This window comes from Esox lucius, chromosome 10, assembly GCF_011004845.1.
Source record: "Esox lucius isolate fEsoLuc1 chromosome 10, fEsoLuc1.pri, whole genome shotgun sequence".
NCBI lineage: Eukaryota > Metazoa > Chordata > Actinopteri > Esociformes > Esocidae > Esox > Esox lucius.
In genome coordinates this window covers 24,993,063-25,019,490 of record NC_047578.1, presented here as the reverse complement: position 1 = coordinate 25,019,490, position 26,428 = coordinate 24,993,063, and positions in this window count along the sequence as shown.

Sequence of the window (26,428 nt, the reverse complement as noted above, 5' to 3'; positions counted from 1 at the left end):
GGGAGGCTGGTTTAAATTCAGGGGGTCAGGGGAACGGTCTGTGAGTTAGAGTCTCACTATAAGTCGGGTTAGAGGCCCGTTACCGGTGTGTGAGTTAGAGTCTCACTGTAAGTCGGGTTAGAGGCCCGCTACCGGTGTGTGAGTTAGAGTCTCACTGTAAGTCAGGTTAGAGGCCCGTTAATCGTTCTAGGGTTGACTACCCTACGCCACTTCCCGACGGGGACGGTGGAGAGTTGCGAGTTAGAGTCTCGGCAACCAGTCGGGTTAGAGTCCCGAGGACTTAGGGGCACCTCGAAGTATTTATTGTGTGTAAAGGTTCATCTGGGTTAGAGTCCCGGGGAGTTTTAGAACTCCCCAAATTCTGTATCTGGGTTAGAGTCCCGGGGAGTTTTATAACTCCCCAAATTCTGTATTGGGTTAGAGTCCCGGGGAGTTTTATAACTCCCCAAATTCTGTATCTGGGTTAGAGTCCCGGGGAGTTTTATAACTCCCCAAATTCTGTATCTGGGTTAGAGTCCCGGGGAGGTTTAGAACTCCCCAAATTCTGTATTGGGTTAGAGTCCCGGGGAGTTTTATAACTCCCCAAATTCTGTATTGGGTTAGAGTCCCGGGGAGTTTTATAACTCCCCAAATTCTGTATTGGGTTAGAGTCCCGGGGAGTTTTATAACTCCCCAAATTCTGTATCTGGGTTAGAGTCCCGGGGAGTTTTATAACTCCCCAAATTCTGTATCTGGGTTAGAGTCCCGGGGAGGTTTAGAACTCCCCAAATTCTGTATTGGGTTAGAGTCCCGGGGAGTTTTAGAACTCCCCAAATTCTGTATCTGGGTTAGAGTCCCGGGGAGTTTTATAACTCCCCAAATTCTGTATCTGGGTTAGAGTCCCGGGGAGTTTTATAACTCCCCAAATTCTGTATCTGGGTTAGAGTCCCGGGGAGGTTTAGAACTCCCCAAATTCTGTATTGGGTTAGAGTCCCGGGGAGTTTTATAACTCCCCAAATTCTGTATCTGGGTTAGAGTCCCGGGGAGTTTATAACTCCCCAAATTCTGTATCTGGGTTAGAGTCCCGGGGAGTTTTAGAACTCCCCAAATTCTGTATCTGGGTTAGAGTCCCGGGGAGGTTTAGAACTCCCCAAATTCTGTATCTGGGTTGGAGTCCCGGGGAGTTTTAGAGCTCCCCAAATTCTGTATAAGAGAACTGGGTTCAAGTCCCAAAAAGTGTTGGGTCAGGTACCCGTTTATCATTTGTTAATTATTCTGAGTCCCGGTAATGTAAGTCAGGTTGAAATGGACGGGAAGTGTGAGAGAGAAGTTGATGACGATGGGTGGTGTCCAGGCACTGGGAAGTGGAAACAATTGGGGATACAGGTGGCAAATGTAATGACTGTTGTAGGCAGGATGGACCCAATTCAGAAAGAAAAAGAAGGGATAGAAGAGAAATTGCGACAAGTGGTGAGTGAGGCAGGATTAAGGATGGAGGAAAGGAGATCATTACATGTTATTTTGTGGAATAAGGAGAAGGAGTGTTCTAAAAATCGAGATAGAGTTAGAGACAAGAAGGAAACAGCCAATTTGGTCAAGAGAGGGAGATATAGAGAAAAGGAGAAGGAATGGGAAAAGCACAGAAAAGAATGGTGTAAATTAGCAGTGTGGTGTCAGGGCGTAGACCATGTGAACAAAGAGAAAAAGGGACAGAAAATTAAGGAGAAAAAGGGAGGAGAGATAGAACCCCCAGCATATGAAGATGACCTGGTGGTGCATGGTACCGTGTACCATTATATCCAGCGTTATGTTTAGAGAGTGGGATATTGTCTTTAGACACACAGAACAGCAAGCCCATAACTCAATTCACAGGAAAGCAAGATAAGAGAAAATTAAGTAGGAAGGCGGAGTCAGAGAGCGAGACAGACACTGAGGGGGAGGTGAAACCGTTCAAGGCAAGGGCAGAGAAAGAGGAGCGAGAAGGGGAGACGACTAGGAAAGAATAAACAAGAGGAGATTACTGGGGCCATAAAGAAAAGATCAGGCCGTACTAAAGGCAGGTTAGGTGAGGACTCAAGGTCAGGGTCGGACGATAGTGACACAGTAAGAAGGACCAGAACTAGGCAGAAAAAAAGGAATTCACATAGAGGACGGGTGGTACTCACGGGCAAAGCAGTAGGGAGATGGACTGACTCAGACGAAGACCCCGACACAGACAGTAGTGGAGACGGGAGTAAGGGAGACGTAGACGTATACCCTCTGCCGCGTACGCCCCCACCAGAACATAAACTACACCATGACACAGTAGAATCAATTCAAAAGACTCAAAATAAAATGTATACGCGGTCACAAGCAGGGGAAGCTGGTTGTGCTGGGTTTCAGCTGCCTCTCTTTAGAGTGGGAGGCGGAGAACCGCGATATAAACCATTGGAGCTGGGACACGTACAGGCACTGGTAGATAAATTACCCCCGATGGGAGAGGGAGGTGGACTATGGTTGTCACAATTAGATAAACTCACAGCTGGTCAAATGTTGGCACTGGGGGACTGGAGGGCAGTAGTCGCCCGAGCCATGTCTGCCCAGGCTATGACTGAGATAGAAAAAGGGGCCGCCACTAGGCGGAGCCCTGACGACACTCCTTTCAGTCAGGTGGTCGGGCGCATAGCCACGGCCCTGAGGGAACGATTTCCCTTGCCCGCTGGGGCCCCGATGCCCAAGTTACCTTGGGAAAAAGAGCAACACCCTAGACAGTATCTAGAAGCATGTAAGGACACATGGGCCAAACACACAGGGCACCACCCGGGGAAAGGGGGTCTGCAGCAGGAGTGGTTTAGAAGGGTGGTCTTAGAGGGACCTCCAGAGAAAATAAAAGAGGCAATGATGGCAAATCCTGACTTGCCGGGTAGTGAATCACACGTATGGGAAAGACACATAGTACATAATTTACAGAGGGCAAAAGATGAGGAGACAGAGAAAGACAAACAGATACAGGGACTGGAAGAGAACCTGTTGCGCTTACAGCTGGGTGAAGCCAAAGGGAGGCTCAATGAAGGGAAAAAGAAACACAGACAGATGGCAGCTCTAGGCTCAGGAGAACCTGACACACCCGATTTATACCCTGTTCCCACATGGGCACCCCAACCTCACGGTGGCCGGGGGGCATTCACCGCGCCCTACCAATCAGGGAGGGGAGGTTATGGTAGGGGGAGGGGGCGGGGTAGAGGCAGAGGGGCTCCAGGAGCCCAAGTCCAGTACGGAGTCTGCTTTACGTGTGGTGACCCGAACCACTGGTCCAGAAACTGCCCACAGAACACTGCAGGGGGCAGAGGATACCCAAACCAAGGGGCAGCTCCAGTTCCCAACCCACACGCCGTCCCACCACCTAGCGCACCTGGACAATACCCACTCTCTTATGAGGGAGGGTGGGACCAGGTGTGACGGTCTACAGGGGGGGGAGGGGACAGCGGGGGAAGGGCAGATCCTATGCTGTCCCTGAATGTCGACGGGAAGGACTTCTCCTTTCTGGTTGACACAGGTGCCACGTTTTCCACCATCACCGCCCCTCCCGTCACAGGACTACTATCCTCCAAGACAGGGGAAGTTGTGGGGTTTGAAGGAGTGGGACAGACTTTGCCAGTGACATTTCCTTTTAAAACGATACTGGGTAAACAGGCCCTCAGCCATCCGTATGTGGTGTCAGCAAACACACCAGTGAACTTATTGGGGAGAGACTTGTTGATAAAACTGGGGACTAATATCTTGTGTTCTCCAGATGGACTAACTGTCACGTTACCAGACGGGACATCGACTTCAAGTGGAGGCCGTGGGTCTCCCTCCTCGAGCCGTACTTTCCTCCGCCAGACCCCCCACATGTAACCCTATTTTATGATCGGCAGGGCGATGAGGTGTATAGAGAGGGGTTTGGGGATGTAGTGTGTGGGGACACGTGGCAGGTCGGGTCTAAATTCATATATGTAGGCCCTGAAGGGGTAGCGGCAGATGTACAGTTGACAGAGGAGCAGGATCAGTGGTACATGATGGCGGAGGAGTCCGTCCCACATGTGTCACTGGCACTGCATCCTAAACACCAAGCAAAAGACCTGGGGCCCATGGTTAAAAGGGCGGTCGAATGCACTGATTGGACACTCCCTCAGGCGCCAAACGTATGGTACTCACATAGCTGTAAGATGTAAAAATGGTTCACCTGCATTGACCTGGCTAATGTTTTTTCTGTCTCCCACTAGCAGAGGAACTTCGTGATATTTTTTCTTTCACACATAGGGGTCGGCAATGGAGGTACACGAGACTACCACAGGGGTTCGCGCTTTCCCCTGTCATATTCAACCAGGTACTGAGAGAAGCGCTGCAGTGATGCTGCCTGCCGACAGGGGTAACTTTGGTCCAGTACGTAGACGACCTGCTGCTGACGGCCCTGACGGTGGCCGCCTGCATCCAAGCTACAATGACGGTCCTCACCAGACTGGCTGAGAAAGGGTTGAAGGTGTCAAAAGAAAAGCTACTGCTGGTAAGGACGCATGTCTCCTTTCTGGGCAGAGTAATCTCGCAGAAAGGAGCGGGGCTTTCCTCAGCTCACCGCACAACCATCCTCCACCATCCTAAACCCACTACTGTTCAGGACATGCTATCATTCCTGGGGCTCACGGGGTATAGCCGGAATTACATCCCAAACTATTCAGGGCTCACAGAGCCACTTAGAGCGCTAGTTAAGGAGCAGGGAATGCGTAAACTTAAAGCCACTCTCGATTGGACTTGCCCGGCCGACAAGGACTTCATTTTGCTGAAACAACAACTAGCCACCGCAGCTGATCTGGCCATACCAGACTACACAACACCTTTTTTCTAGATTTTTCTGAAACAGGATGAGTCATGAACGGGGTCCTGTTTCAGAAAAAGGGGGGAGAAGGCTCTGAGAGAGACGAGCTAGTGAGACATCAAAAGGGGGCTTCCCTACAAGAGAAAACAATTTGGCAACAGAGAGGAGCAACAGAGACGAGCGGGCTCTGGAGAGGGCCAGACGGTAGAGTAATACTTCCACCAGCCATGCGGGGAGATAAATTTGCAGAAGCCCACGGGTTGGGCCATGTAGGGCCAGCACAGATGTTGAGGAACCAATTATGGTAGACATGGTACGTAACTACACTAGGACATGCACCATCTGCACTCACCACAATCCAAAACCGACGATCAAACCTGAGATGGGGGCGTTCCCCATGACGACGAGACCTGGACAAGAGATAGTGATAGACTACACTGACATGGGGGAAACTGTACGGGGGTGCCGCTACATGTTAGTGTGTGTGGACATGTTCACAGGGTGGCCAGAAGCCTGGCCAGCAAGAAGGGAGGACAGTCAGACAGTGATCAAGTGTTTAGTGAACCAGTACATTCCCAGACACGGCTTCCCAGAGAAAATCAGGTCAGACAATGGGACTCACTTTAAGAACAGTGATTTACAGAAGTTAGAGAGCTTATTGGGCCTAAAACATGCTTTTGGCACTGTGTACCATCCACAGTCCCAGGGAAAGGTAGAAAGGATGAACCAAAACTTAAAAAACAAGTTGGCTAAGATATGTGCACAGACTAAATTGAACTGGGTGGATGCACTGCCACTGGCACTCATGACGATTCGATGCTCGTTAAATCAGACCACTGGGTTCACCCCATACGAGCTGCTGACGGGGAGACAGTTTCCAGGACCAGCCGCGGGGCCTGCGGTCCCGGAAGGGGAAAAGTGGCCCAAAGATCACAGAATGTATTTTGATGAATTGCGAGCTCTCGTTTCAGAATTCACCAACAGAGTCGGAGAACGGAGGGACCTGCACCCGCTGGACCAGAACCTGCCCCAGGCGGAGTGGGGGTTGCTGAAGGTCATCAAGCGGAAGTGGTCGGAGCCAAGGTGGAAGGGTCCTCATCAGGTGGTGGAGAGAACGAGTCATGCGGTCCGCCTGAGGGACAAAGGAGAGACGTGGTACCATTGGAGCCAGTGTACACCAGCGCAGGAGCCAGGGAGGTCGCTGACGGACCTCATCCAAACCGGAAAGGAGGAGCTTTCCCCAGCGTGGACGGAAGGAGGACCAACACCAGCCGGACCGGTGCCAGGAGCGGACCACAGGACACGGCAGGACCACGAGCGAGTGAAGGAGACAGAGGACGGCGCCAGGGGAATAGACTCTTAGGGGAAAGAACTGAAAAATACTGTAACTAAAGGGGGTATAGGACACCGAGTGGCTCATACCACTCGTACCAAGATGACAGGGTTACAGAGAAAGGTCTGGGGAGATGATAGTAGAATGAAGTGGTATATGGGAATTGGTAGAATAATGATATGTGTGTTGTGTGTTGTTACAGGTTTCCCAGGTTGGCATCGGGTCTTCATTCCCCCAGCGAAGAGGTCAGCGACCCCACCTGAGGACACCTGTTTGAGGAAATTTGGGGGATTGAATTGGACTATGTCACGGGGTCGCATACGAGCATTCTGGGATAGATAATCCGCTGGAGGAATGGATGATCTCGATGTTCGGCCAGTGGAAAGGTTTGATAATGTCTGTTCTTTTATCGCTTTCTACATTTGGTGCTATAATGGTTACTTGTGGGTGTTGTTGTATCCCATGCATAAGAGGGCTTGCCATGAGAGTGATTTCTACAGCCATTGAGAAGGCTCCAGGATCGCCATCAGGGATGCTGATGCCTCTACTGGAGCAGCATGACCCGGGAGAACTGGAGCTTGGCGAATAGGGGTGATCTCTCTGGGGAGAGATCAAAAGGGGGAATTGTAGATGTAGTGATTATATAAGTTAGTGAACTGTTATAAGCTGTTGTAACCAATGAAACAAAATATTAAATGTCTGTAATATGAACCGAAACTGAAGGAGCAAGTAGGAGAATAGGAAACCCTGTTTAAGCAGTTGCCGGGGAGAGAAAGATTTAGTATGTCTGTTTTGTGAGAAACAGGTCACAGGTCAGAGACACACACACATAGTCGGACAGACAAGACAGAAACCAGAAAGGGGGGCAAGGGGATACTTGCAGTTATCCTATAAGGAATAAAACTGGGATTGGGCCAATGGCACACACTTTGTAAGTTAACGCCTCTATCTTTTTGGGCGTAGTAGAAGTATAAAAATGATTTTTTGAATGTTGATCCTTAGACATTGTGCGGCGACACGTGTCTCCAGAAGCTTCTGTAATAAATGGACGTATAACTACGGTAATTGCCCTGACTCCCTGTGTTTTATTCTCCTTTCCAACAAACCAACTCGGGGAAGTGTTATACTTCAACACTTGTTATCATACCACTTCACGATGGACATCCCACTTGTCTTTTCGTATTTCACTTCATATGCACCACGCCCGGCCTTTGAGAGTTCCTTGTCACTCTTGAGGGTACATCCACGGAGACGGTTACGATTGATGGTAGCAACTGTTAGAATTCCCATTTTCTTCAGTTCCACAATGAGTTCAGGGGAAGTGAACCAGTTGTCAAAGAAGCACTTGTAGTTTAGTCCTTTTGGAACTTCTGATACGAGACGAAGCACAACTTCACCAGCAACACCAAGTCCACGCTCATTGGTCACGGTCCCTTTTCCAGTGTATACTTCAAAGTCATAGACCAGTCCAGTGACACCTGCACGAGTAAAGACCTTGATTCCCCATTTATGCGGCTTGTTCTTGATATACTGCTTCATTCCAATCTTTCCTTTGAAGGGGATCATCTGCTCATCAATGGAGTGGTTTTCTTCTGGTTCAACCTTCAAACAGTTGGCACGGACTTTTTCAAGAACTGGACGCACCTTGAACAATGGATCGTATCCAGGCTCACCCTTTTGCTTCACATTGGTATTGTCCATGTGGATGTATGTACGCAGATTATCAAATCGCTTACGTCCCATGACTGTCGCAATTGGGCCGTAGCGGGTTGCCGTCTGCCAGTACATGCGGTACGATGGCATACGTACTACGGTCATCAAGATGTTTAAAACCAATGAATTGCTCTATTTCAGAAGGGGTTGTTTTCAGTTCTGGGCCATTCTTCATAACTGCATACAAGTTAGATTGGTGAGAAATATGTTCAAACACAGATTTGTCCATGAACTGATCAAAATACCACTTTGGACTTGGTATTTCGTCTGGGGGAGGTGAGAATGCAGGTCCTCGGAATGAAGAGTCTATGTCAGCTGCTGGGGGTTTCCTCTGCCTCCAAGAAAACTCTTTGTTGACTGGAGCTGGGCCTGGCTGAGGTTCATTGTCATCTGGGACCTCAGTGTCACTGTCTGCATGTATGTTATGAATTTCAACATCAAGGTGGTTGAGATTAGCTTTTGGTATTTCTGCCAGTGGCTTATCATCATCAAAGCTGGAGTCAGACTCGTATGCTTCAGGAGATTCCTCAAAATCTGGATCAGCAATTTTATCGTCTGGAATGGATTCTGTGTCAGATAAAGCACCATCAGGAAGGCAAATGTACTCAATGGTTTCCCAGACTGAGTAAAGCTTTCGTCTGCCTGCCATAACACACTGCAAATCCTGCATAGAGAGTATTATGTAAGGTAGTTTGCCAAAAAATGCTTTGACACAATGATATGTACTAATAAAAGTGCCATGGAATTTAGGCTACATCAGTTTTCCTCACTGCACAGTCAAATGAACATGGTATTGTGCCATTGCTTTTGATCAAATCTGCCTCTGATTGTTTGTAACTTCACTCCAAATTATAAAATTTTCCATATGATATACCCTCAGTGACACCTCAAAGTAATAGGAAAATAACCCTAGTATAAATGGTTGCTCAAAATATAGGCAAACTAGTCGATAAAGCATGTGGTATCCAGTGGTACCTATCTGGCCACACGTTGCAAATCTGCAACGTTGAAATAGAGCTGCACCAGGGTAAAAATCCAGAAGAGATAAAATCTACTAATTGGCATTTACTGTGTCTATATACATTTATGATTCTTCTTATGCAGTTTTAGTTTCAAATTAATGGAGGTTGATAGTGATACTTACACGAAATTGATGCCAAGAAAATCAGTTTCAGGGAACCCATGGAAACAGACTGTTGGAAGTGAGACTACACTGCCATCTGGTGAGCAAGTGGGAAACTGTTTGTTGCTAATGGACAACCAAGTCATGCAGTGGTACTTCTGAGTAAAACAAACTCATGAAATATGTATCTGGAGTAATAAGTTAGTTAATTTTTAACTGTTGCAAATTAGCAATGCCTGCCTTGAGATTAAAAACAATCTAACCCTCTATTAAACATTTCAAACTTGATGCAAATTACATAATTATTATAGACCTATAAAAGTGTCAATAACTGCTTTTCTGGCCAGCAAATAGTGTTTGACAAACACATTTTTCATCAAATAGAAATTTGTGCAGCCCTATTTGGGCCTTGAACCAAAACTCCCAGGTAATTTCCAAATTCCCAGGTACGTATTCTCCTGCGAGTGTAGGTATTTTTGCCGGACCGCGTAAGCGGAGCCGGCTAAGAAGAGCGAATGTCTCTTTGAGTGAGTGACTGACTGACTACCCACCCCTTGTTAAATAGCGTAGTGGTTAGAGAAGCAGACGTGAACTATAGGTTCTGAGTTCGTATTATGAATTATTCTGTATGGACGAAAACTTTGCTGGCTAAAACCGTTATTATCTACATTATATTAAGCCTGAAATAAAGCAGTTTACTGTAATATTGCGACTGTTTCTGGTGGATTTTCAAAGTACGCATCCATGCATACGTTTTGGGTCAGGATAGACAAACACATTTTTTGGCTTAACATACAGTAGTAACGTTATAGTAAGCCTTAACTGAAACTGTATACGGTTATATTGCAACTGTTTCTGGCATGGAAAAGTTTAGTCTCGCTAGAAATTGCTCAATTCTTATGATTATTCATAGGAAGTTAGTAGTTACTAGTTAGCTTATTACTCGCTAATAAGCTATTAAAATGGCCAGTGGCAAAAGCAATACAGTTCATAGACGCTATGGTGGAGATAAACTTAATAAGAAACGTTAGTCAGTTTAACACAATCCTCAATGGAGTCTAGCGACTGCTGAAACGTGTAATGCCGTGACGTAGTGGTTAAAGACAGTGCCTCTCATGTGGAAGACCTAAGTTAGAATCTATTGAGAGCAACAACATTTATTAATTATTTCTGGTAGATTCCACGATTCTCTTGTCTTTTCACTTGATGAAAAAGTTAGTTATCGTCACCTTTATTAATAGTTACTGTATAAATGTCATTCACAAATGAAAGAAAAAAGTATGTTGTTTTGCCATGAAAGAAAAAAATATGTTATTATGCCATGAAATGAAATAGCTTTGGCAGGCTCGCTAGCAATTGCTCAATTCTCATGACTATTCCAGTAAGTTAGTAGATACCGGTAAAGCTTATTACTGGCTTATACGCTGTTAAAACAGCCAGTGGCAAACGGCATACGTAGATGCTATTTGTGGTGGAGGTAAACTTAGTAAGAAACGTTAGTCAGTTTAACTGTATCCATGTCATTCATGAATGGACAATTAACTATTAAAACGGCCAGTGGCAAAAGAGGATTTGTTCAGTATATACAGATGCCGGGTGTCAGTATTGACAAGAGGCTATACTGACAGGTGGCCAATGTACAGCTCTGTGGTGTAGTGTTTAACGACACAGCCTTTCACACTATTTTAACAGCAGGTGTGGGGCACGTGACACGTGTGTAGAGTGTCAGTGTCGGTTTACTTCTTGCATTGTCAAACCAATTAGTCAAAACTCCATTGTTCTCGAAACTAGTTCCCTGCATTAATAAACATCGAAAACAAGAGCAAAATGTTCATCGCCGGTGCAGTTTGTCCATCACAATATAACAAAGTTCTAGCTCATCCTGATCCTCAATCAATCAATCAATCAATCAAATGTATTTATAAAGCCCTTTTTACAACAGCAGTTGTCACAAAGTGCTTTACAGAGACACCCGGCCTTAAACCCCAAGGAGCAAACAACAGTGTTGAATTTCAGTGGCTAGGAAAAACTCCCTAAGGTCGAATTTTAGGAAGAAACCTAGAGAGGACCCAGGCTCAGAGGGGTGACCAGTCCTCTTCTGGCTGTGCCGGGTGAGATATTAAGAGTCCAATTGGAATAATAAATACATTTCTCTGGGCTAAATCCAGAGTCTATTTGATTTTAGACTAGGTCAGAAGTATGACCAGGTGGGACAAGGACAGGGACAGCAACGGGCCCCCCAAACCAGGTAATCCGCAGGTGTGGACCAGGACCTCATCTCCTTCTAAAATGTAAAACTGGAGGAAACTGTGAAAAGTTAGTAGTACATCCCTCATATCCCCCAGCACAATAATATAGCAGCACAACACCTTGGAACTGAGACCGGGGGGTCCGGTGACACTGTGGCCCTACCTGGGGGAGGCCCCGGACAGGCAGGAAATCAATCCAACCACATTGCCAGGCATCAACCAAAGGGACACTCACCAACCGCAACCCCCCTGAATGAGGGCCGAGTATTGCTAGCGGCGTACAGCCCAATTGCACAAGTGCGCAACAGAGAGTCAACAACAAGCCAGTGACTCTTCCCCCGAAAGGCATTGGAGGGAGGGCATCCCAGTGGCGACGAGAGCCCACCTGGCAAGACAGCAAGGGTGGACAGTATCAAGCCTACTGGTCACCTTCACGCCCCTGGGCCAGGCTACACCTAATTATAAACCGTGCTGTAGAGATTAGTTTTTAGTAGACACTTGAAAGTTTGCACTGAGTTTGCATTTCTAACCTTAATTGGCAGATCATTCCACAGGAGTGGAGCTCTATGAGAAAAGGCGCTGCCGCCAACTGTTTGTTTAGAAATTCTAGGTACAATTAAAAAGCCTGCATCTTACGATCTAAGGTTACGTGTAGGTATGTATGGCTGGATCATTTCAGCCAGATAAGTAGGAGCAAGTCCATGTATTGATTTATAGGTTAAGAGTAAAACCTTAAAATCAGCCCTAACCCTAACAGGCAGCCAATGTAAGGACGCCAGGACAGGAGTAATGTGTTCAAATTTTTTTGCTCTAGTTAGGATTCTAGCAGCACTAATTGAAGTTTATTTATTAATTTGTCTGGATAACCAGAAAGAAGAGCATTGCAGTAATCTAATCTAGAAGTAACAAAAGCATGGATAAATTTTTCTGCATCAGTTTTTTTTTGCGATGTTTCGAAGATGAAAATAAGCAACTCTTGAGACATATTTTATATGTTCTTCAAAGGAGAGGACAGGGTCAAGGGTAACGCCAAGGTTTTTTACAGTTTTTTGGGATACCACCATGCAGCCGTCGAGGTTCACAGTGAGATCTGCTAGCAACGCTCTTTGTTTTTTGGGTCCTAATGCCTAAATCATTTTGTCTGTGGTGAGGATCAAACCCCAGTCACCGATGTGACAGTCTGTGTCTCTAACCACTACGTTGTTTAATAATGGGTATTCAATCAGTCACTCAATCACCAACTCTCTCATTCACTCAGTAAGAGACATTTGCACTTCTTAGCTGTCTCCACTTACATGGTCCGGCAAACTGTTTTGGGAAGGTGCCCTTTTTTGGGTTTGCCCCCTGCCCCTCCAGAGGCCTGTGCACGGGCCTGACCTTGTCCTTCCTACCAATAATTACTTATCCATAACTGATCAGAGAACACTGTTACTCTTGTAAATAGAGTGGCTCTCAAAAGTATTCATGTAAAATGTGGAAGTAGTCCACGCGGGGTAAATACTCTTCATATCTGTTTGTTGACATAATTTTCATTCTGAAGTAAAAAGACATGCACTGTTTTTACCGCAAGACCAGGGTTAGGGTAACCCTAACCCTAACCTTTGTTTGCAATTACAGAGATCATACGTTTCCTGTAGTTCTTGACCAGGTTTGCACAAGCTGCAGCAGGGATTTTGGCCCACTCCTCAATGCAGACCTTCTCCAGATCCTTCAGGTTTCAGGGCTGTCGCTGGGCAATACGGACTTTCAGCTCCCTCCAAAGATTTTCTATTGGGTTCAGGTCTGTAGACTGGCTAGGCCACTCCAGGACCTTGAGATGCTTCTTACGGAGCCATTCCTTAGTTGCCCTGGCTGTGTGTTTCGGGTCGTTGTCATGCTGGAAGACCCAGCCATGACCCATCTTCAATGCTCTTACTGAGGGAAGGAGGTTGTTGGCCAAGATCTCGCGATACATGGCCCCATCCATCCTCCCCTCAATACGGTGTAGTCATCCTGTCCCCTTTGCAGAAAAGCATCCCCAAAGAATGATGTTTCCACTTCCATGCTTCACGGTTGGGATGGTGTTCTTGGGGTTGTACTCATCCTTCTTCTTCCTCCAAACACAGTGAGTGGAGTTTAGACCAAAAAGCTCTATTTTTGTCTCATTAGACCACATGACCTTCTCCCATTCCTCCTCTGGATCATCCAGATGGTCATTGGCAAACTTCAGACGGGCCTGGACATGTGCTGGCTTGAGCAGCGGGACCTTGCATGCGCTGCAGGATTTTAATCCATGACGGCGTAGTGTGTTACTAATGGTTTTCTTTGAGACTGTGGTCCCAGCTTTCTTCAGGTCATTGACCAGGTCCTGCCGTGTAGTTCTGGGCTGATCCCTCACCTTCCTCATGATCATTGATGCCCCACGAGGTGAGATCTTGCATGGAGCCCCAGACCGAGGGAGATTGACCATCATCTTGAACTTCTTCCATTTTCTAATAATTGCGCCAACATTTTTTGCCTTCTCACCAAGCTGCTTGCCTATTGTCCTGTAGCCCATCCCCGTGCTACAGCGCCCCTGACGTCTCTAGCTCCTCTGGCATCTTCAGCTCCCCCTTCGGCTCCTGCTCCCCAGACTCCTTCCGCTTCCTCTCGCTACGGCGTCCCATACAGATTCAGGGGCGGAGCGGCCTCCTGCTCCGGCACCCTGTGCAGGTACAGGGGGAGAGAGACTTCCTGCTCCTGCATCCCGTTCTGCTCTGGGGCGGAATCTCCACCTCCTGTCTAGGCACCACATCCTGTCCTGGTGCCACGTCCTACTCCGTGGGCGGAGCCTCTGTCTTTCCCGGCACCACGTATGGCTCCAGGGGCGGAACTTACTCGAAACTGTGCGTCGCCATCCCGCCCCCCTCAGGCGTTCCTGTTTGCGCGTTTGGGAGTCCACACCTTGAGGCGGGGGTACTGTCAGGTATTGGCTGGATTGTCTCAAGGCATCTCTGTGTGCACTACTGTTTAATTATCCAGAATTAAGTTGCCCTGTTTGTCCTTTAGTTGTCGGTCATTGTTTGTGGTTAGTGTTTTGATTGCTCCTTTTCAGTACACGGTCATACTGTCCTTTTGTTGTTTTTGGTTACGTTTGGAACAAGAAACATTAAAAGGAGGTTTTCCCTCTACTCTTTGCCTGTGTCCTGCCTCCTCAGCCGTGACACACACTGCCATTTTCCCTGCTGAAGTCTAAGGATTAAAGACTCAATTAACTTTTCCTTTGTTCATGTGTCACTTGTCTCACCACCATAAACTGAACATGAACTGTCCCACCAGATCACTGGGGCCTCTGGCCTGACCATCTACGTCTTTCCTGGAGAAGGGCCACCTGACGCGGGGGAATACTGTCTGCACCACCATTACAAAAATGAATTCAACGCCATCCTCTCACATCCCCAGAGGGCATGGCGCTTCACTGTTGCTGGGGAACTCTAATTACACATTGGCATTTTGCAGAGCGCAGCCGGAAGCCAGGGACACACCAGACGGAGGTTTTTAATATAAGCTGTTGTAATTACAATCTTGCTACTAACTTTTTTCTTCTGACTTCATGCTTGTGTCGCTTCTGTAAATAATGTTTACCACCTTCCATCTCCACTTCTGCCCTCTGTTGTTTAGCAGGTACTGCGACTGGGTAGGGTCATTTCCCCTCTGTTACAAACTGATCCTTTTGGATTTGTTGATTGAATCTACATTCAGTGTGTTAGTTCTGTAATAATTGGACTTTGGAGCATGACACAATTGTTCAGAGAACACTGTTACAGTTGTAAATAGAGGGGCTCTCAAATGAATTCACTCCATTGGACTTTTGCACATTTTATTATGTTGCAAAATGTTTCATGTTTGTTTGCATGAACTGTGCATACAATGAGTACACCCCTCACATTTTTGCAAACATTGATTTTGCAAAAATAAACACTGAAGAAATGACACTATGCTACAATGTAATGATGTGAGTGAACAGCTTGTATAACAGTGTACATTTGCTGTCCCCTCAAAATAACACAACACACAGCCATTAATGTCTAAACCGCTGGCAACAAAAGTGAGTACATCCCTAAGTGAAAATGTCCAAATTGGGCCTAAAGTGTCAATATTTTGTGTGGCCACCATTATTTTCCAGCACTGCCTTAACCCTCTTGGGCATGGAGTTCACCAGAGCTTCACAGGTTGTCACTGGAGTCCTCTTCCTCTCCTCCATGACAACATCACAGAGCTGGTGTATGTTAGAGACCTTGCGCTCCTCCACCTTCTGTTTGAGGATGCCCCACAGATGCTCAATAGGGTTTAGGTCTGGAGACATACTTGGCCAGTCCATTTTTATAAACAGTTTACCAGTTTTCTGCATAGTTGTTGTTTTCACCAGGACTTCAGGAAAGATCACACTTCGTAGCTCTTGAACCAAGACCTGACATAAGACTGAAGGCAAATGCCTGATTGGCTAGAGCACAGACCAAGATGGTGTAAAGAAAACTAGTGAAGAAATAACCCTACTAGCCTCATTGGATGGCAAGTACAAATTGTTTTTGCAAATCTAATTCGGAATGCTTGCATCAAAAATCTGTAATCAAACAGGAACCAATCCACAAACACAGTTTGCTATCCACAAATATGATACATTCAACAAACTCAAATGTCACTCACAAATACCTCTTCACCTGATGAAAATAGTTTGCATATTGTGAATTTTATAATTAAATAATTATATTTACAGATCATAAAGTATTTGTTTGTGAATTTTAAACATGTTTGTTTGAAGATTCTGAATTACATTTATACAGATCATGATGTATTTGTAAACATTTATTTAGAAGTAATTCTATCTCCATAGGCACTACAGGAAATTATTTATCTTTGTTTTGGTTTTGCCCTGTAGTATGTTAATGCTGTCCATGGCCAGGACTTTAACCACAGCAGAGTCGAACAAGCATTAGACAAAGTATTGGGGAAGCTTGAGGTGAGTGTATTGAATTCAATTAATAAGTTATTTTGGTTGGAGATTTGTCTGAAGTGTACAAATTGGCTGTATGTGTCACGGCTGTGGTGGTTGAAGGACACAGGCGCAGACTGAAGGTCACAAGGGTAATCCATGTTTAATACAAATGAAAGAAGGACTCCAACAAAAACAAAAGGCAGCAACCAGTGACGTGGGTATTCCTTACACAGGATAACAAAAACCAAAATTAACCACACCTCGGGGCCTACAAACTAAACTTAAATAGGGTCCCCAATTGGAGGCAATAACTAACACCTGCCTCCAATTGGGGAAACCAAAAAGGAGTAGAGGTGGCTAAAGGCCACCTCCTGTCCTGTCCTGGCTATGCCCCGAGCCCAGCGCAGAGATGGCTAGGGGCACAGCCAGGACGTGACAGTATGGCAAGCCTCTCTTTGAAGCAAAGTGGTTACTGGAAGCATAATAAAATAATATTTTTGGTCTGCTGGTTTGAAATAAAGGGTAGTGTAGAACATATTTTTATCAAAAACCAATAGGTGTCAAGAAAATGTATGTTAATCAGTCACATTCAAAACTGAGTTAATGGCATCAGTCAGCTAAACCGTGGACATGGATGCATCTGAATTTTCAAAATACACAATCAGCTGTAACATTATGACCACCGACAGGTGAAGTGAATAATATTGATAATCTCGTCATCATGCCACCTGTCAGTAAGTGGGATATATTAGGCAGCAAGTGAACATTCTGTCCTCAAAGTTAATGTGTTAGAAGCAAGAAAAATTAGCAAGCGTAAGGGTCTGACCGACTTTGACAAGGGCCAAATTGGAATGGCTACACGACTGGGTCAGAGCATCTCCAAAACTGCAGTCCTTGTGGGGTGTTTCTGGTCAGTACCTATCAAAAGTGGTCCAAGGAAGGAAAAGCGGTGAACCGGCAACAGGGTCATGGGCGGCAAAGGCTCACTGATGCATGTGGGAAGCGAAGGCTGGCCTGTGTGGTCTGATCCCACAGACGAGCTACTTTAGCTCAAATTGTGGAAGATGTTAATGCTGGTACTGATACAAAGGTGTCAGAACATGTTGCATATGGGCCTGCGTAGCCACAGACCAGTCAGGGTCCCCATGCTGACCCCTGTCCACTGCCGAAAGTCCCTACAATGGGCATGTGAGCATCAGAACTGGACAACGGACCACAGATCCTTTTAAATCACGTGGATGGCTGGGTGCATGTGCATTGCTTACCTGGAGAACAAGGTAAGGTGAAGGCAGTGTGATGCTTTGGGCAATGTTCTGCTTGAAAACCTTGGGTCCTGCCATTCATGTGGATGTTACTTTGACATGTACCACCTATCTGAGCATTGTTGTAGACCATGTGCACCGTTTCATGGCAACGGTATTCCCTGATGGCATTGGCCTCTTTCAGCAGGATAATGTTCCCTGCCACAAAGCAAAAATGTTTCAGAAATGGTTTGGGAAACACAACTAGTTCAAGGTGTTGACTTAGCCTCCAAATTCCCCAGATCTCAATCCAATTGAGCATCTGTGGGATGTGCTGGACAAACAAGTCTGATACATGGAGGCCCCACCTCGCAACTTAGAGGACTTAAAGGATTTGTTGCTAACGTCTTGGTGCCAGATACCACAGCACACCTTCAGGTCTAGTGGAATCCATGCCGCAGTGGGTCAGGGCTGTTTTGGCAGCAAAAGGGGGACCTACACAATATTAGGCAGGTAGTCATAATGTTATGACTGATTGGTATAGATTTTATAATGAATGTATTTGATACATCTTTTCCTCAATAATAAGGGGCCACATGTAAGCTTTTAACTGTAGTATTAGCATAAATACAAGCAAAAATATCCAGTAGATCTCTGAAGGTAGTTAAAGTTAATGTTTCACATATTCTATTTCTACAACATTGTTGAGAGTGCCTGGGATATTACCCATTTAAAATATATCGCTGGTCGGTTTATCAGTTTCCATTGACTTGTAATTTCCTCATATTTGCTTTAGACACTTTCTTTAGACTTTCTTTCAGACTGGAAACCACCCTGGAGTAGCTAATACAATTCCTGTCTAATTCGGTTAAGGAAGACAAGGATGAGACAAGTCAAGTCTTGTCATTGTTTAAATTCAGTGGAATGTATTGCCATATATCATTTATTTTATGGGTTCAACTGCTGATTTACACTTTAACCACTGAAGAATGTTGCATGTGCAAAAAATTAAGCCTGCAATACTTTACTTAACTGTATAGCAAGATCACTATTCTTTTGTTCACGTGCCAGATCACCGTGGCCTCTGGCCTGACCATCCACAGGTTCCCTGGAGAAGGGCCACCTGATGCAGGGGAATACTGTCTGTACCACCATTACAAAATTTAATTCAACGCCATCCTCTCACATCTCCAGAGGTCACAACGCTTCATGGTTGCTGGGGAACTCTAATCATACCATTGGCATTCTGTACAGGGCAGCCGGAAGCCGGGCACACGCCAGATGGAGGTTTTTAATATAAGCTGGTGTAATTATTATGCTGCAACTGACTGTTGTCATCTGACTTCATGCTTGTGCTTCTGTAAAGAATGTTTTCCACCTTCCATGTCCACTTCTCCCCTTTCTTGTTTGGCAGATATTGTGTCTGGATAGGGTCATTTCCTCTCTGTTACAAACTGATAATCAAACTTTACCTCTTTCTAAATTTAAAAAGTGATATTGGATGTGCCATTGTTTCAGAGGTTATCCAGATTATTGATGATACAGATAAGTTACAGTACTACCACTCGCCAGATTCTTGGGAATGCTGACTGCAGCCCACTGAGTCATTCAGAAGATGTACACATCAATTTCTCAGAATTATTATTGTTATTATTGTTTTATGGTATGATAAGTACATAATTTAAGTAGCTAAATAGTATTGTGCTTAAACAGTATTTGTTCTATATTACACATATTCAAGATGTATTATACACGTGTTCATTTGTAAATGTGTTTCCCTATCCCACTCTCACTTGAAAGTATCACTACCAGCTAAGCATGCCTCTAAGTCTGTCCATTTGCATTGCTCATCTCCAGAGCAGTATTGAAGACTACCTAGAGGAGGCTAAAAGGGACAACACCACACCACAGCTACCTCTCATCAGGGGTTATAAGGGCAGCTACAATAGAGGACATTATCCAGACAGAGAGAAAAGAAGGGAGGAAGAAGTTAGTGACCTCTGGACCACACAGTCCAATCAGCCTGCCTTATTGTCTTCGGTTGTCCTGCATCTGTTTGATGTGCTCCATGACACTTGGTTATACCAACCATCAATAAAATTACTGTTTGTGTTGATAATTTCCTTTTTACAAACAAATTCTATACCTTTGCAGTTACTTTGTAAAAATGTGAACCTTTAACACATATTTTGCATTAGAAAAAAGATTCCATGCTTTCTCAAGTCAAGACAGTGGTAAAAGGATATTTTTGAATTTTTCCTGCCATGTGAAATGCATTCAAATACGTATTAAAGGACATATTTACTAATTGCATTTGAACTACAGCAGTTTAACAACACCAATGCAGCAAATTAGTATGTTCATTCTGTTCTGTATATTCTGTATATTCTGTCCTGTGGTCTAATGAGACTGAGATAAACTTGGTGTCAAGCGTGTGTGGCAGCAACCAGGTGAGGAGTACAAAGACAAGTGTGTCTCTCGTACAGTCAAGCATGGTGGTGGGAGTATCATGGTCTGGGGCTGCAAGAGTGCTGCCGGCACTGGGAAGCTACAGTTCATTGAGGGAATCATGAATGCCAACATGTACTGTAACTTACTGAAGCAGAGCATGATCCCCTCCCTTTGGAGACTGGGCCGCAAGGCAGTATTCCAACAGGATAACGACCCCAAACAAACCTTCAAAACGACCACTGCCTTGCAAAAAATTCAGAGGGTAAAGGTGATGGACTGGCTAAGCATGTCTCCAGACCTAAACCCTATTGAGCATCTGTGGGGCATCCTCAAACAGAAGGTGGAGGAGCGCAAGGTCTCTAACATACACCAGCTTTGTCTTGTCTTCATGGAGGAGTGGAAGAGGACTCCAGTGGCAACCTGTGAAGCTCTGGTGAACTACTACTTTACATTGTAGCAAAGTGTCATTTCTTCAGTGCTGTCACATGAAAAGATATAATCAAATATTGACAAAAATGTGAGGGGTGAACTCACTTTTGTGAGGTACTGTATATTTACCTTGTCAAAAAGAAATTATCAATGAAAACAGGTAATTTTGTGTTAATGTTATTGTTGGAATAAGCAAGGTAAACACGTAAGTAGGACCAGTGAGGTCAAAATGTAATAATTGAATGCGTACATAATTAAATAAATATATTAAGTGGCACAGTATTATGAAATATTTTTATAATGCCCCCCTTTTTTTTAATGGCATGATATTTCATAATACATGTATTTCCCAATATTTTTTTATCATTAAATGTATTTCATAAAACCATTACCTTTTTCATAATGTTATGGCATATTTCATAATTTCATAGTGTAATTCATAATTGAATGGCATATTTCATCATTTAATTACATATTTCAACACTTTATGCTGTATATCATGGCATATTTCATGTTCACAAGGGATATGTCAATCAATGCAAGTGGGTGGTCTTAACTGCTGGTAGTCTAATCCAACAAAACTATGTTCACCAACAGTTCCTTGCTTGAAGGAATTCAAACAGGATTGTGCTGCATTAGCATTACTTTATTAATCTTCCTGGCAAAACCTGTTCAATACTGTGTAGAGAAAGTTAAGTTAATTTCAATGGGTGAGCAATGTATAACTTAGAATATTGAGATGCCAATTAGCCAACATGAATGCCCCTGGGATACATAACAACATTAGATTGTATGGTGGTAACCATCTGGATGAGTCTGTCTTTCGTTCCTTCTTGCGTTAGCACTACACATTAGTGTAGCGCATATAAAGTCAAGTAAAGCACTGGAAGCAGGTTTTTTTCCCGATCAAAAATGTGGTGGGCATGGTCAGAAGCATGGCGGGGTGTGGCTAGGCACTGTTAAATAATTTTTTGAAAATATGTATTATTGAATTTTACAGCTATAGGGAAGCAGAGAATAACTACTTCAGTATTAGGCTGATTAAAAGGCACCAAATTTGTATTCTGCCAAGTAAGAAGAATGCAAGATATGTTAATGGTTTCATAATTAGGAAGGGGACAAGACATGGATGGACAATTGAATTCAAGAGGTATTTGTAAAATGCAGGTGGGCAACCTTTGGGTGGAAAGTAAAACTGATAAGAGGAATAAATCTGGTTTGAACCAGATTAACATGTATTGATGAAATGTTAGATGTTGCCACACCTTCTTACCTACAGTGAGGGAAAAAATATTTGATCCCCTGCTGATTTTGTACATTTGCCCACTGACAAAGAAATGTCTATAATTTGAAAGGTATGTTTATTTGAACAGTGAGAGACAGAATAACAACAACAAAAAACACATGACAAAAAGTTATAAATTGATTTGCATTTTAAAGAGTGATAAAAACACAACTTAGAACAAAACCCTTGTTGGCAAGAGTTGCAGAAAGAACAATGGCAAGTTGATTGGAAGGCGTACAGTATATGAAAAGTGACAGATGAAAGCTTTAGACAGTATAGTGTAGTGTATTATTACAGGGGATTTTAACATCCACATAGAAAATAGTACAGACAATAATGCCAAATAAATTTTGGCACACTTTTGATCTTACTCAACATGAAAGAGCATAAACACACTCAAGGCCACATTCTAGATCTGGAAAGGTCTCGATATTTGCTCTGTCATGGTTAAACACTTGGCCTTGTCTGATCATTTCTGTGTCTTTTTTTATTCACTTATCACCCCAAATGTTCCAGTAAACTCTGTTTCTGTTAAGAAAAGGTACATTAATGAGAGTACCAATGCTCAATTTATTGAAGCCATAGCTATCTCTTCAACAATAAGTGCTGAGTCAGTTGATGTAGTCCTGGATAATTTTAATGCCAAAATATTGAATGTCATGGATTGTGTTGCACTGGTAAAGGTAAAGGAAACTATGAGCAAACAGAAAACACCATGGAGAACCACTGTAACGACCACCCCTGCTACACGCTCTGTCTACCGTTCATCCTCCCCGGAGTACTAGTTATGTTTCGTTATTCTTGATCTTATTACATTCAGTCATGTCCTGTGTTATAGTCAAGCTACAAGTCCTCTGCCTATCTCTATGTGTTATCAGCACCCGAGCGCTGTGAACAGGTGTTTCCAGTTGCCTCGTTAGTATGGTATTTAGCCAGTGTTGTTCAAGGACTGTTTGTGGATTATGGTTTCATGTGCTGTTTCTACGCTTGACCAGTCTTTGTTTTGGACTAATTTTCATTAAATTCTTGTTGATTGCACCTGCCTCTGCGTCTTACCTAAGAAACGTTACAAACACCATAATGGTAAGCACCCTGAAAAGAGAATGTAGGAATGCGGAACGTATGTGGAGGAAAACTAAACTTCAAATTCACTATAACATCTATAAACAAAGCCTTGGTGGCTTCAACAATGAGTTACGCAGGGCCAGACAGCTACATTTATCAGGAACGATCAGTCCTCTCAGGGACAGTCCTTGAGTGGTTCAGATCTTATCTAGATTTGTCACCATTGGTAATCATGAATCTGATAGGGTGGCTATGACATGCGGAGTTCCACAGGGATCAGTTCTCGGACCGCTTCTGTTCAATCTCTATATGCTACCTCTGGGCCAAATTCTACAAAACAACAAAATTAACTACCACAGCTATGCCGATGATACTCAAATATATATGGCTCTCGAACCATATGATAACAGCTCAATAGACTCTCTGTGTCACTGAATAGAGCACATAAATACCTGGATGAACCAAAATTGTCTACAATTAAACCAAGATAAAACCAAGAGATTACTGTGTTTGGCAACAAAAATTAAAGAACAAGTATTAGTAAAGAGATGGATTCTCAGGCCCTTAAAACCAGGGATCATGTGTGTATTCTAGGTGTTCTGATAGACTCAGACCTCACATTTAACAGTCATATCAAAGCGGTCACCAAAACAGCATTCTATCATCTAAAAAATATAGCCAGAATCAAAGGCTTGGTGTCCCAAAAAAGACTAAGAAAAGCTGATCCATGCTTTTATATCTAGTAGGGTTGACTACTGTAATGGCCTCTTAACTGGACTCCCGAAGAGGAGTGTAAAAGAACTGCAGCATTCAGAATGCTGCTGCTAGAATGTTAACCAGGACCAAGAAAACAGAGCTCATCACTCCGGTTCTTAAATCTTTGCATTGGCTTCCAGTCAGTTACAGAATAGATTTCAAAGTGGTGATTTTAGTTCATAAATCTCTGAATGGTTTAGGACCCAAATACATTTCTGATATGTTTGCAGAATATATACCGAGCAGTGCTCTTAGATCCATGACCAGCTAGTAGAGCCCAGATTCCAAAATAAACTTTGAGAAGCTGCGTTTAGCACTTATGCTGTACAGAACTGGAATAAACTACCAGAAGATCTTAGACGTACCCCAAACGTATAGATTTTTAAATCCAGGTTAAAAACACTTCTCTTCTCACGTGCCTATGACTGAGCACTTAAACTTAACCACACTGTTTAGCCTTATAGCGTCCTATGTTTTTATCCCATCTTTAATCTTTTAATGTTTTCTTATTGTATTTTTTATTATTATGATGTATTCATTTGCTTTGATGTTTTTATTTGAGTATTTGTTTTTATGGTATTGTACTTTCATATATTATAGAGGCAGGTCCTGACTGTGGCCCCCAAGCACACAGAGATGCCTAGAGGCCACATTTGCAAGCATATGTTTGTTGTTTCAAAGCAAATTTCCTGAAACAATATCTCATGAATGTGAGAACAATGGCCCTGCAAACACTGCATACATATTCAGCATTTTAGATGTAGCTATAATTATGGGTTCTCCGGTAGGAGAAACCCTATTGTTATTGTTAGTATTATTTTTAGGGGTTCTGCGGTAGGATAAACCCTATTGTTATTGTTAGTATTATTATTAGGGGTTCTCCGGTAGGATAAACCCTATTGTTATTGTTCATATTATTATTGGCAACTAAAAGGCTTAATAACTCAAAAAGTCCATGGTAAAATGCTATAAACTTGCGTACTGTTAAAATAGTCCATGTGTAACAACCATACAGACCCCCGCCCCGATTCCTTCACCAGGGGCGCTATAGTACATTATTCAATTAGCTAATTTCAAAATGATGCCATTTTCACCCCGTTTGTTCTACAGTGTTGTTTTTGTACCTGCCTCATTTCTCATGATGATCAAAAAGCCTCAAGAACCCATAGTCAGCCATGATGGATTTTTTTGTACAATGAAAATTTGTCCAAAACCACAAAAATCTTCTCATGAACCATAAATCCAATATATGTCTCTAAAATATATTAAGGTATAAGAGATCAATCAATCAATCAAATTTATTTATAAAGCCCTTTTTACAACAGCAGTTGTCACAAAGTGCTTTACAGAGACACCCGGCCTTAAACCCCACAAACAACAGTAGTGTGGAATTTCAGTGGCTAGGAAAAACTCCCTAAGAAGGTCGAATTTTAGGAAGAAACCTAGAGAGGACCCAGGCTCAGAGGGGTGACCAGTCCTCTTCTGGCTGTGCCGGGTGAGATAATAAGAGTCCAATTGGAATAATAAATACATTTCTCTTGGCTAAATCCAGAGTCTATTTGATTTTAGACTAGGTCAGAAGTATGACCAGGTGGACAAGGACAGGGACAGCAACGGGCCCCCCAAACCAGGTAATCCACAGGTGTGGACCAGGACCTCATCTCCTCCTAATTTTAAACTGGAGGAGACTGAGAAAAGTTTGTGGTACATTCCTCATATCCCCCAGCACAATAATATAGCAGCGTAACACCTTGGAACTGAGACGGGGGGGTCCGGTGACACTGTGGCCCTACCCGGGGGAGGCCCCGGACAGGGCCCAACAGGCGCAACAGAGAGTCAACAACAAGCCAGTGACTCTTCCCCTGAAAGGCATTGGAGGGAGGACAGGATAACTTGTAAAATGGCGGACTACTGTACAGTATATGTACGCACAATGTGCATGTATGCAATTCTTTATTGGAACAATAACCTATGCACTTGATATTCAGTGTGCATCCAGATACTAACCCCATTTAGGACCATGTGCATTTGTTGGTTGATATCTCAAAAGACGGCCAAATGTAGCTTCATGATTACCAGGGAGAGACTGGCAGGGAGGGGCCATCAGGAGGAGGTAGTGTGTGTGTGCCCATGATGGTGATGATTAAGATAATTGTCATCACTATCATAAAGTGAAACTACTGGTGGTCACTCAGTCAATGTCAAATAGCGCAGCATGAAATATTTGGCATTTCTTTAGTGACTAGCATAGTTCATTTATGCAGTGGCAACTTGACTAGTGTAACGTTAATTCTTTCCAGCCGGAGCCTTCTAATTTCAGAATCCTAATTCTGATGTTTTTTCTGTTACTATTGCTGCTGTCAAATCACATATTTTAAATCTACAAATTGACATAAATACTAAACAAAATTAGCTACAAACTGAAACAGTTAGTTAGGTCATAATAGGCATAATAGGCGGGAAACTGTTTTTATTGTGCGCGTAATGTGATGGAACAGAATCCCAATTCTTTCTGTGGCAATTTTAGACCACAGTCAAATGAATGGATCTGGAGTCATAATTTCGCAGATTTGATGTACAAATGAAGCAAATCATTTGAGGTAAGGAAGATGTTTTTCTAATAGGGTCACTTGATAGATTATTATTTTGTTAAAAAGTAAATTTTCAGCGCTGAATAATTACCAGCTTGACGTTTGCTAAGTTAGCTTGACTGAAGCTATTTGGCCTGCCTTAACTAGCTACCCACTTACTCAGTTTCTGAAATAATATATGAGTATTTCTCTATATAAGATGATCTAAATAAACAATTTGTTTGTGCACAGCAATGGGTTGATAACAACTAAGTTTGTCACCAGTATTCAGCAAGTTAGGACCTGCGTGAAGTTGGCCCCCCCACCAACGCAAAACGTCGTCAAACTATGCTCGTTCGTTTGTGCTGGTTTGTGTTGGTTTGTGCTGTAAAAAGTTTTGTTTGTGCTGCTTCGGTTTTTTAGATATTAACATAATAATTTTAGGT